The sequence below is a fragment of the Erinaceus europaeus genome, chromosome 14 (assembly GCF_950295315.1).
Source record: "Erinaceus europaeus chromosome 14, mEriEur2.1, whole genome shotgun sequence".
Taxonomy (NCBI): Eukaryota; Metazoa; Chordata; class Mammalia; order Eulipotyphla; family Erinaceidae; genus Erinaceus; species Erinaceus europaeus.
In genome coordinates, this window is record NC_080175.1 from 60,046,458 (window position 1) to 60,056,906 (window position 10,449).

The 10,449-nt window shown below is 38.6% G+C and overlaps 1 non-coding gene across 1 annotated transcript; it reads left to right on the top strand.

Moving 5' to 3' along the window:
* The first annotated feature begins 5,324 nt into the window (after positions 1 to 5,324).
* On the top strand, positions 5,325 to 5,431 carry LOC132532882 (U6 spliceosomal RNA). Its single transcript, XR_009544805.1, has one exon. It is a non-coding gene; the product is annotated as a U6 spliceosomal RNA (small nuclear RNA).
* Positions 5,432 to 10,449: the final 5,018 nt, after the last annotated feature.

Below are 10,449 nucleotides of genomic sequence, written 5' to 3' on the forward strand. Positions count from 1 at the left end.
TGGCCTGCCAGAGGAAGAAAGAGAGGAAGGGGAAGCAAGCATTCTAGAGGAAATTATAGAAGAAAATTTCCCAGACCTGAACAACAGAAAGAACATCAAGATTCAAGAGGCCTAGAGAGTTCCAAACAGAATCAACCAGACCTGAAGACAGCAAGACACATCATAGTCACAATGAGAAGAAGTAAGGATAAAGAAAGGATCCTAAATGCTGCAAGAGAAAAACAAAAAGTCACATACAGGGGAAAACCCATAAGAATATCAACAGACTTCTCCACTCAAAATCTAAAAGCCAGAAGAGAATGGCACGATATCTATAAAGCCCTGAATAAAAAAGGGGATCAACCAAGGAAAAATATATCCTGCTAGACGTTCATTCAAACTAGATGGAGGGATCAAAACCTTCTTAGACAAACAACAGTTAAAGGAGGCAACCATCACCAAACCAGTCCTGATAGAGGTTCTAAAAGACCTCTTATAAACAAGAACTTCACTATAATACTTGCCATATATAAGAGAAAATAAAAAATCATTGAACAATGGCATTACAAAACATTAAATCCATAATATCAATAAAGGTCAATGGCTTAAACTCACCCATCAAAAGAGTGAGAGTATGGATCAGAAATCATAACCCAACCATATGCTGCTTGCAAGAATCCCATCTGACACAACAAGATAAACACAGACTTAAAGTGAAAGGATGGAAAACTACGATACAGGCTAATGGACCACAATAAAAAGCTGGAACAGCCATTCTCAACTCAGACACAATAGATTTTAAATTAAAGTAATAAAATATAGGCAGGGATATTACATAATTATTAGAGGATCAATCAGCCAAGAAGACTTAACAATTATTAACATCTATGCACCCAATGAGGGACCATATAAATACATCAAACACCTACTGAAAGAACTTCAAAAATACTTCAATAGTAATACAATAATAGTGGGAGATTTAGACACCCCACTCTCACACTTAGACAGATAAACAAAGCAGAGAATCCACAAAGAAACAATAGAATTAAATGAAGAGATGGTCAGATTAGACCTCCTGGACAACTTCAGAGCCCTTCACCCCAAAAAACAGGAATACACATTCTTCTCAAATCCATACAATACATACTCAAGGATAGACCACATGTTAGGCCACAAAGACAGCATCAATAAATTCAAGAGAAATTAAATCATCCCAAGTATCTTCTTAGACCACAGTGGAGTAAAAATAACATTTAACAACAAACAGAAAATTATTAAAAGTCACAGAATTTGGAAACTAAACAACACACTGCTTAAAACCACTAGGTCAGAGAGTCACTTAAGCAAGGAATTCAAATGTTCCTGGAAACAAATGAAAATGAAGACACAACATATCAAAATATTTGGGACACAGCTAAAGCATTATTGAGAGGGAAACTCATAGCTGTTGTTAAAATTTCGGTGGCTCTTGCTGGGTGGGCTAGCTTCATGGCGGGTAACAGAGACGCGGAGACAACGGCTGGGCAGGGAAGCTGTATTTCTTTATTCAGGAACAACGATTCATGAACTAAGACAAACTAATCACCAAACAGAACTCTGCTGTCTCTTTGCGGCGGCACAAGCACTCTCTCTTACTCTGGAACTCAGGAACTCAGGAACTCTTGCACTCTGGAACTCTGGTGGGTTTTCTAGGGGCGGGGCCAAGTGGGCCCGCAAAATTAACAGGACTGATCTAATTCTCTTTGCAGGGGAGAACTAGAACCCAATGTAAAGCATACAACACATAGCCATACAATCACATATTAAATAACAAGAAAAAGCTCAAATAAACGACCTTACTGTACACCTCAAGGACTTAGAGGAAGAGGAACAAAGGGACCCTAAAGCAACCAGAAGGACAGAAATCACGAAAATTAGAGGAGAAATAAACAACATCGAAAATAAAAGAACTGCCAGGAGCCATTTCTCTGCTTGATAGATGATAAGCTTTGAAACAATGGAAGCCCTCGAGACAAGTTTCATTTCCCCCTGGGCAGGCCATTTTCCCCTCAGGTAGACCATTTATCAGAAACAGTGACACAACACATAGTTGTGGTAGCAAACATGATTTCATCCATTATATGTTGCAAGGAACATTCCCCCTTTGAAGATTGCTCCCCCTCCTCCTCCTCCAGCACTTCCCCCTCCTTCCCCAAAGCCTTATAATGCCTGTGTTCACAATAAAATTTAGAGCTTGATCAGAAACTTGTCTTGCTCTCGTTCTTCGTGTCTCTTGTCCCTATCATTTCAGGTCTCATTGGGTTCCTAGCCCCTGCTCACCGCCCTGCTGGCCGGGGCAAAGAACCATACAAAAGCTCAATGAAGCCAAATGTTGGTTCTTTGAAAGATCAAACAAAATTGACAAACCCCTAGCCAGACTCACCAAACAAAAAAGAGAGAAGATCAATGAAGCCAATGATGGTTCCTTGTAAGATCAAACAAAATTGAAAAACTGCTAGCCAGACTCACTAAACAAAAAATGGAGAAGAGTCAAAGTCATAGAATTGTAAATGTTAGAGGAGGTAGTACAACCGACAACAGAGAAATGCAGAAAATCATGTGAAACTTCTGAGAAGAACTATATGTGACCAAGCTAGATAGAAAATCTGGAGGAAATCAAAGAATTCCTAGAAGCACATGCCATTCCAAAACTGAACCAATAAGAACTATAAAACCTAAATGCACCAATCACAGACAATGAAATCAAAGCTGTTATTAAGAATCTCCCTGAGTAATGAAGCTGAAGTCCCAAAACCTAGATATAGACCAGGTTCTGTGAGAGAGAGCATATGTTCACACGTATCCATAAACAAGTACAAAATATATATCTGAAAGCAGAAGTACACTAGAGTTTGCAGTGAGTTCCCCCCCCCCAACACTTCCTCTCCAATATTCCAACCTTTGGGTCCATGATTGCTCAACAATTTGTTTGACTTTGTATGTTAAATCTCTTTTCAGCCACCAGGTTTCAGATGCCATCAGGATGCTGGTCAGGCTTCCCTGGACTGAAGACCCCACCAATATGTCCTGGAGCTCAGCTTCCCCAGAGATCCACCCTACTAGGGAAAGAGAGAGGCAGACTGGGAGTATGGACAGACCAGTCAACATCCATGTTCAGCAGGGAAGCAATTACAGAAGCCAGACCTCCCACCTTCTGCAACCCACAAGACCCTGGGTCCATGCTCCAAGAGGGATAGAGAATGGGAAAGCTATCAGGGGAGGGGATAGGATATGGAGATTGGGTGGTGGGAATTGTGTGGAGTTGTACCCCTTCTACCCTATGGTTTTATTATTTTATCCTTTCTTAAATAAAACATAAATTTAAAAAAAAGAATCTCCCCAACAACAAAAGTCCTGGACCAGATGGCTTCACAAATGAATTCTACAAAACTTTCAGGAAACAGTTAGTACCCATACTTCTAAAGCTTTTCCATAATATCAAAGAAATAGGAATACTCCCTTCCACCTTCTATGAAGCCACATCACCCTGATACCAAAAGCAGATAGGGACATCATAAAAAAGGAAATCTACAGACTAATATCTCTGATGAACATAGATGCCAAAATATTAAACAAGATCTTGGCTAACCGGATACAACAGCATATCAAAAATTCTTCATCATGACCAAGTGGGATTTATCCCAGGAATGCAAGGTTGGTTCAACATACGTAAGTCAATCAATGTCATTCACCACATCAATAAAAACAAAGCCAAAAACCACATGATGATCTCAATAGATGCAGAGAAAGCCTTTGACAAAATCCAACACCCATTCATGCTCAAAACACTATAAAAATGGGAATAGATGGAAATTCCTCAAGATAGTAGAATCCATATATAGCAAACCAACAGCAAACATCATACTCAATGGACAGAAGTTGAAAGCATTACTCCTCAGATCAGGGACTAGTCAGGGTTGTCCACTGTCACCATTACTCTTCAACATAGTACTGAAAGTTCTTGCCATAGCAATCAGGCAAGAGAAAGAAATAAAAGAAATACAGATTGGAAGGGAAGAAGTCAAGCTCTCACTATTTGCAGATGATATGATAGTATACATAGATAAACCTAAAGTATCCATCAGAAAACAACTGGAAGTTATTAGGCAATATAGCAAGGTGTCAGGCTACAAAATCAGTGTACAAAAAATCAGTGGCATTTATTTATGCAAACTCTAAATCTGAAGAAGACATCCAGAAATCACTCCCATTCACTGCTGCAGCAAAATCAATAAAATACCGAGGAACAAAGCTGACCAAAGAAGTGAAAGGCTTGTATACTGAAAACTATGAGTCCCTATTCAAGGAAATAGAAACTGATAACAAGAAATGGAAAGACATCCCATGCTCATGGATCAGAAGAATAAATATCATCAAAATGAATATTCTTCCCAGAGCAATATACAAATTTATGTGCGATACCCATCAAAGTTCCACCAAACTTCTTAAGAGAATAGAGAAAAAAACTACAATAATTCATCTGGAACCTGAAAACACCTAGAATTGCCAAAACCATCTTGAGGAAAAGAAACAGAAATGGAGGCATCACACTCCCAGACCTCAAACTTTATTATAATGCCATCATCATCAAAACAGCATAGTACCGTAACAAAAAAAGACACACAGACCAGTGGAACATAATTGAAAGCCCAGAAATAAACCCCCACACCTATGGACATCTAATCTTTGATAAGAGGGTCCAAAGTATTAAATGGAAGAAGGAGGCTCTCTTCAGTAAATGGTGCTGGGAAAACTAGGTTGTAACATGCAAAAGAATGAAACTGAACCACTTTATCTCACCAGAAACAAAAATCAACTCCAAATGGATTAAAGACAAGAAAAAATCAAGTACTTAGAGGAAAACATTGGTAAAACACTTTCCCACCTAAACCTCAAGGACATCTTTGATGAAACCAATCCAATTGCAAGGAAGACTAAAGCAGAAACAAACAAATGGGACTATATCAAATTGAAAAGCTTCTGCACATCCAAAGAATCTATCACACAAACAAAGAGACCCCTCACAGAATGGGAGAAGATCTTTACATGCTATATATCAGACAAGAGACTAATCACCAAAATATACAAAGAGCTCAGCAAACTTAGCACCAAAAAAGCAAATGAACCCACTCATAAATGGGCAGAGGATATGAACAGAACGCTCACCTCAGAGGAGATCCAAAAGGCTAACAAACATATGAAAAACTGCTCCATGTCACTGATTGTCTGAGAAATGCAAATAAAGACAACATTGAGATACCACCTCACTCTTATAAGAATAGCATACATCAAAAAGGACAGCAGAAGTGCTCGCTTCGGGAGCACATATACTAAAATTGGAACAATACAGAGAAGATTAGCATGGCCCCTGTGCAAGGATGATACACAAATTCGTGAAGCGTTAAAAAGAAAAAAAAAAAAAGGACAGCAGCAACAAATCCTGGAAATGCAGTGGGGACAGAGGATCCCTTTTGCACTGTTAGTGGGAATTTAAATTGGTCCAGCCTCTGTGGAGAGCTGTCTGGAGAACTGTCACAAGGCTAGACATGGACCTTCTATATGATCCAGTAATTGCTCTCCTGGGGATATACCCCAGGGGCTCCATAACACCCAATGAAAAAGATGTGTATACTCCTATGTTCATAGCAGCACAATTCATAATAGCTAAAACCTGGAAGCAACCCAAGTGACCAACAACAGATGAGTTGCTGAGAAAGCTGTGATATGTATATATATATATATATATACACAATGGAATACTATGCAGCTACTAAGAACAATGAACTCAACTTCTCTGACCCATCTTGGTCAGAGATAGAAGGAATTATATTAAGTGAGCTAAGTCAGAAAGTAAAGATGAGTATGGGATGATCCCACTCATCAAAAAAAGTTGAGAATGAAGATCTGAAAGGGAAACTAAAAGCCTTATCTGACTATATTGAAAGTAGGGCATCAAAAAAACGTGGTGAGGGGGAGGGTGGATATGCGGCTTCCTGGGCTGGCGGGGGTTGGGGGTGGGATGGACACTATCTTTTGGTGATGAGAATGGTGTACACACTTATCAAATTTTAGTCATATAAATCACTCATTAATATGAGGGTAAAAATTGATTGTATGTCTAACAAAGGGACTTTTCAAAGTTAACCCAATTACCAAATAATGTGATGATAACAATAACTATCCATTGTCTTCTTGAACCCTAAGACAGCAGGAACCTCACATTTCTACTATAGATCCTAAACTTCCCCCAGTCCTGGGACCCTAGGGTAGGGCCCAATTTCCCGTATGCTTCTCCCAATTCTTACAAAATAATACTGCATCTGCTGATTGCAACCTAATCAACGCAACGAGTGCCACCCCAGCATGTATCACTTCGGACTGTGTCCAGAGACTTCAGGTGTGGAACGACAACCCTTAAGCTTCATCACTTGGTGAGACCTTTCCTTTCATAGTATTCTCTAATTCCATCCTAGGTGGTTCACTTCCTAACAAAGTTCCAAAACCTAGATATTGGTCAAGTTTCAGGAGTTAGAGCATATGTTCACAGGCATCCATAAACTACTGCAAAATATATACCTGAAAGCAATAGTATACTAGAATTTGTAGTGAGTACCCCCCAACACTTCATCTCCACTATTACAATCTTTGGGTCCATGATTATTCAACAATTTGTCTGGCTTTGTATGCTAACTCTCTTTTCAGCCACCAGGTTCCAGATGCCATCAGGATGCTGTCCAGGCTTCCCTGGACTGAAGACCCCACCAATGCATCCTGGAGCTCTGCTTCCTCAGAGCCTCACCCTACTAGGGAAAGAGAGAGGCAGACTGGGAGTATGGATCGACCAGTCAATGCCCATGTTCAGCGGGAAGCAATTACAAAAGCCAGACCTTCCACCTTCTGCAACCCACAATGACCCTGGGTCCATGCTCCCAGAGGGATAGAGAATGGGAAAGCTATTGGGGTTGGGACAGGGTATGGAGATTGGGTGGTGGGAATTGTGTGGAGTTGTACCCCTCCATCCTATGATTTTGTTAATGTCTCCTTTCTCAAATAAATAAATAAATAAAAAGAAAAATATACATCTGCAGACCTGTTTCACTGCCTGTGAAGCGACCTCCCCTTCCACTGCAGGTAGGGGCCTGGGGGCTCAAACAGCGATGCTTATGTGGTTCCTTGAACTTCCTCCATGTGCAAGTAACACACTGCACTATAGCCTGGATATATATATATTAAAATCACTTAACTTTTCATTTTGTAAGATAAATATTTTTTGTCCATTCTTCTTGAATCTATTTCTTACCACTTGTTATGCAATTTTAAACAATTTTAAGTCATTTTACGTTTCAGAATAGCTAGTATTTATTTCTATATTTATCTTAAATTCATTTTTGGTTTTAAGAAACTGTCTGAATAGATATATATTTTTTATTTATAAAAAGGAAACACTGAGTGGTCCAGGAGGTGGCACAGTGGGCAGGGCATTGGACTCTCAACCTGGCAGCACATGTGCCTGGGTGATGTCTGGTTCTTTCTCTCCTATCCCTTTCATAAACAAACAAATAAAATAAAATAAAATAAAATAAAATGAAAAGGAAACATTGACAAAACCATAGGATAAGAGGACACAACTCCAAACTATTCCCATCACCTGAACTCTGTATCCCATCCTCTCCCCTGATAGCTTTCCTATTCTTTAACCCTCTGGGAGTATGGACCCAAGGTCATTATGGGGCGCAGAAAATGGAAAGTCTTGCCTCTGTAATTGCTTCTGTAGTGGGTGTTAACAGGTCAATCTATAATCCCACTCTCTCTCTCTCTTTCCCTGGTGGGGCAGGGCTCTGGGGAAGCTGAGCTCCAGGAAATATTAGTAGGATTGTCTTTCCAGAGAATCATGATAGTATCTGGAACCTGGAGGCTGAAAGAGATTTAACATGGGGGCCGGGTGGTGGCACACCTGGTTGAGAGCATGTATTACCATGTGCAAGGATCTGGGTTTGAGCCCCTGGTCCCCACCTGCAGGGGGAAAGTTTTAGGAGTGGTGAAGCAGGGCTGCAGGGGTCTCTCTCTCTCTCTCCCTCTCTATCACCCCCTCCCTCTTGATTTCTGGCTGTCTCTAACCAATAAAAAATAAATTAATTAATTAAGAAAAAAGAGTTTTAACATATAAAGTCAAACAAATTGTTGACTAATTATGCACCTAAATGCTGGAATAGTGCAGATGAAGATTTAGGGGGTCTCTGTTTTGTAGATAGCTAGTAGGCCTATTTTAATGATATTCCAAAGCATTTATGACTATACTAGTTTTTTTGTTTGTTTTTCCTGAGCCTGTCATCTGGTATGCAGGTGGCTCCAATTTATTGTCTAAGGAGATGATTTCATGGTTATAAAAAGTCCAGAAATCTGGTAGAGGGAAGAGAGTAGCTCCCAAATATGGGAAAGGGGTATACATATTGTTGACTGTAAACCCCTTCAATCTGATCTGATCTGCAGCCCATATTCACCTTAGGAAACTATATGACTTCTGTATCCCTGTAGATCTTCACTCACATTCTGTGGTCATGAGTAGGAACATTCCAAGGTTATATATATATATTTTTAAATGACACTTTACTTATCAGGATTAGAAAAGTACAAGAACCTCAGTATCTTAAACTTGTACATACATAAAGTACAAACTTGGATAAGCATATATGTGTAACTCTGAAATTATCTCTACAGCCAATGTCAAACATTTCTTCACCACCACATTTCCTTGTGTCATTTTTTTTAACTGGTCTTACCATCAAAGTCTCCCTCTCTGGTCTTCCTCTTTATTCATACTGTTTTAATTTCTCACTATGAATATGTTCACATTTTTTTATGAATGAATGTAAACAGAATTATTTGGTTTGCACTTTTTCTTCAATCTGATTTATTTTGTTTTACACTTATTTTTAAATTTTTTTTACATTTATTCATTTATTTTCCCTTTTGCTGCCCTTGTTTTTATTGTTGTAGTTATTATTACTGTCGTTGTTGTCATAATTGCTGGATAGGACAGAGAGAAATGAAGAGAGGAGGGGAAGACAGAGAGGGGGAGACAAAGATAAACACCTGCAGACCTGCTTCACCACTTGTGAAGTGACTCCCCTGCAGGGTTCTATACTTATTTTTATTTATTTATTTATTTATTTATTTATTTATTTATTTATTTTAGAGACAGAGTTCGAAACCACAGCACTGACGTTTCTTTCTGTGTGGTGTGGGCTGAGCTCAAATCTGTGTCACACATATAGCAGAGCACTGCCCTATCCATGTGAGCTATTTATTCCACTGGCTCAGTCTGATATCACCACCACCACCACCACCACCATCATCATCATTTCCACCAGAATCACCACTTTGACTCAGTGCCTACACAAGAAATCTATCACTCTAGGTGGCCAGTTTTTTCTTCCTTTCTCCTCCTCCTCCTCCTTCTTTTTCATAGAGACTGATAAACTTAGAGGGGACAGGGAGATACAGAAGGGGAGAGAGAGACACCTGCAGTACTGCTTCATTGCTCATGAAGCTTTCTCCTGCAGGTGATAACTGGGGATTTGAACCAGGTTCCATGTTTATGCTAATATGTATACTACTGGATGTACCCTGTCTGATCCCATAATATGTATTATTTTAATCAATATAATTATTATATGTATTCTTTCTTTTCCTTGATGAGTGGAGAGCTCCATTATATAACACTGTAGCTTTTTTTGTATTTATCCTCTATCATCTATTTTGCTTACTTTCATAGTTTAACTCTTATAAATGAAGCCATGGTGAATATTCATGTACAAATTCTATAGATAACCACTTTTACTTTTTATTTTGAGTAAATGGCCAGAAATGGAATTTCTGGGTTATATGCTAGTTTTATATTTGATGTATTAAAATTGATGATAATGACACAACCATCCTCTTTAAATTAGGTCATAAAATTTTACATTACCCCTAGGTTCTTTCTTTTTTTGTTTTCTAGGTTCTATTTAAAAATTTTATTCCTCTCTCTCTCTCTCTCTACACACACACACACACACACACATATATGTGTATGTACTGGCTCTTTTTTCCTACTATTTTGAGTCACTGATTTATTTGTTAAGTTGGAGGTCAAAATCATTTTTTGTTTATTTTTGCTGTAGTAGTGTTTTTGTGTGTCTTACTTTAGTTTCATTATAAGCTTAGTCATCATATAACATGAGTTATTCACATTTCACTGTTACATAAATTTAAGAATTGGCTTCATAATATCTATAAAGACTTCTATTATAATTTCATTTAATCTGTAGATTCTAAAATAGCATGCTATTTAGAAATGTGTTCACTTAAAATTTTCTCTTAATATTTTATGTGGCTACAAAGTCAAGAAATTAAAACAACTTTACTAGATCAAGGAGATAATGTTACACT